This window comes from Hyla sarda, unplaced genomic scaffold (assembly GCF_029499605.1).
Source record: "Hyla sarda isolate aHylSar1 unplaced genomic scaffold, aHylSar1.hap1 scaffold_70, whole genome shotgun sequence".
Lineage (NCBI taxonomy): Eukaryota > Metazoa > Chordata > Amphibia > Anura > Hylidae > Hyla > Hyla sarda.
In genome coordinates, this window is record NW_026610718.1 from 561,815 (window position 1) to 565,000 (window position 3,186).

The following is a 3,186-nucleotide window of genomic DNA, read 5'->3' on the forward strand; positions in this document are numbered from 1 at the left end:
TAGGCACCACCTATTGTCTTTTGCCTGCAGTAGGGACCCACTGGACTAGCCAGCAAGCAGCTGCAGCAGCAAATAAACAGGTAATCTTTCTTTCCAACACTGAAACCTGGTGGTGCACTTAATATATGCTATCAGATAGGGAACATATCAGATATTAAACTGATATAAACAGACACCACATTTGATACCAGCCAAAAGAAAGGATGAGAAGTGATAACTGTGAAAGGGGAGGAACCAACGCTGTCCCCTTCACATGCACCATCACTACTTGTAGGAAGGGAGGCTGGCTGGCAGCCTCCCATACACACTCTGGCTGGGTGGCAGTCACCCACCAGTACACACAGCAGACCCTAAACCCATATCATTATTGCTAAGCAGGAAGATGGGAGTCCATTTCACTCTGATGGACCATTTTTAAATGCAATCCATAACCTGGCTTTGGCAGGAACCCTTCTTACTCCTCCTACTTGCATTTGATACTGGGTTTAGGATCTGCATAGGAAACACACACATACAAGCACACACTTACCTGTGTTGCCTGCTGACGCCTCCTTGGCTGTCCCCAAACGGTATAAAACCAACAGCCACGGGAAGCTGTAAGGATAGAGGACATACCTGCATCCTATTGGACTCACTTGTCTTGGTTAAATCCAACTTATTTGACAACCTATGGTGCTGCTACTTCTGCTCATGGCAGTGCTGCTTCTGACAAGGCTGTTCTTTGGTGGGCCTAGGCGACATCACAATCTCCATGGTTACATACACAACAAAGGTCAGATGTTGTTTACACCTGGCCATGCCAGTGGTATTGAGTAGCATATCCCAGTGCTAAGGGTCCTGGGTGCAACAATCTTTCAATGGGGAATAGCCGCACTGAGTTTGTCAAGTGCACCCATGTTTGCAACTCCAACAATACACACATATGTATGTATGTATGTATGTGTGTATGTGTGTATGTGTGTATGTGTGTATGTATGTATGTCTATCTATCTATCCACCCATCTATCTCTATATATATTTATCTCTCTCTCTCTCTCTATATGTATATATATATATATATATATATATATATATATAATTTTTTTTTCTTTTAAATATATATATATATATATATATATATATGTATATACATATAGAGAGAGAGAGAGAGAGATGGAAATACTTTTTTAAACATGTTTTCACCTCATTTTTACCTTCTTTTTTTCTTCTCTCCATGTTTTCCTTCTTTCCTATGCTGCTGCTTCTTATTTTTCTTCTTTTTCAGACCCTATCATAGCACTATTGCTTATTCAATACCACCAGCAGATGGAGACACTATATTACAACATTAGTTGTGAGCAGCAGTTTGTACAAACAAATGCCTCATAGCTGATGTCCTATCCACCTAGGCACCACCTATTGTCTATTGCCTGCAGTAGGGGCCCACTGGACTAGCCAGCAAGCAGCTGCAGCAAATAAACAGATAATCTTTCTTTCCAACACTGAAACCTGGTGGTGCATTTAATATATGCTATCAGATAGGGGACATATCAGATATTAAACTGATATAAACAGACACCACATTTGATACCAGCCAAAAAGAAGGATGAGAAGTGATAACTGTGAAAGGGGAGGAACCAACGCTGTCCCCTTCACATGCACCATCATTACTTGTAGGAAGGGAGGCTGGCTGGCAGCCTCCCATACACACTCTGGCTGGGTGGCAGTCACCCACCAGTACACACAGCAGACCCTAAACCCATATCATTATTGCTAAGCAGGAAGATGGGAGTCCATTTCACTCTGATGGACCATTTTTAAATGCAATCCATAACCTGGCTTTGGCAGGAACCCTTCTTACTCCTCCTACTTGCATTTGATACTGGGTTTAGGATCTGCATAGGAAACACACACACACACACACACACACACACAAGCACACACTTACCTGTGTTGCCTGCTGACGCCTCCTTGGCTGTCCCCAAACGGTATAAAACCAACAGCCACAGGAAGCTGTAAGGATAGAGGACATACCTGCATCCTATTGGACTCACTTGTCTTGGTTAAATCCAGCTTATTTGACAACCTATGGTGCTGCTGCTTCTGCTCATGGCAGTGCTGCTTCTGACAAGGCTGTTCTTTGGTGGGCCTAGGCGACATCACAATCTCCATGGTTACATACACAACAAAGGTCAGATGTTGTTTACACCTGGCCATGCCAGTGGTATTGAGTAGCATATCCCAGTGCTAAGGGTCCTGGCTGCAACAATCTTTCAATGGGGAATAGCCGCACTGAGTTTGTCAAGTGCACCCATGTTTGCAACTCCAACAATACACACATATTTATGTATGTATGTATGTATGTATGTATGTATGTATGTATGTATGTGTATCTATATGTATCTATATGTATCTATATCTATCTATCTATCTATCTATCCACCCATCTATCTCTATATATATTTATCTCTCTCTCTCTCTCTCTCTCTCTATATATATACTTTTTCTTTTAAATATATATATATATATATATATATATATATATATATGTATATACATATAGAGAGAGAGAGATGGAAATACTTTTTTAAACATGTTTTCACCTCATTTTTACCTTCTTTTTTTTTCTTCTCTCCATGTTTTCCTTCTTTCCTCCTTTTTTCCTATGCTGCTGCTTCTTCTTTTTCAGACCCTATCATTGCACTATTGCTTATTCAATACCACCAGCAGATGGAGACACTATATTACAACATTAGTTGTGAGCAGCAGTTTGTACAAACAAATGCCTCATAGCTGATGTCCTATCCACCTAGGCACCAACTATTGTCTTTTGTCTGCAGTAGAGGCCCACTGGACTAACCAGCAAGCAGCTGCATCAGCAAATAAACAGATAATCTTTCTTTCCAACACTGAAACCTGGTGGTGCACTTAATATATGCTACCAGATAGGGGACATATCAGATATTAAACTGATATAAACAGACACCACATTTGATATCAGCCAAAAGGAAGGATGAGAAGTGATAACTGTGAAAGGGGAGGAACCAACGCTGTCCCCTTCACATGCACCATCACTACTTGTAGGAAGGGAGGCTGGCTGGCAGCCTCCCATACACACTCTGGCTGGGTGGCAGTCACCCACCAGTACACACAGCAGACCCTAAACCCATATCATTATTGCTAAGCAGGAAGATGGGAGTCCATTTC

The 3,186-nt window shown here is 41.7% G+C and overlaps 1 pseudogene; it reads right to left on the minus strand.

Annotated features, from left to right (window-relative positions):
* Positions 1-2,896: 2,896 nt before the first annotated feature.
* Positions 2,897-3,004, minus strand: LOC130344025 (U2 spliceosomal RNA; annotated as a pseudogene).
* Between the last annotated feature and the right edge of the window lie 182 nt (positions 3,005-3,186).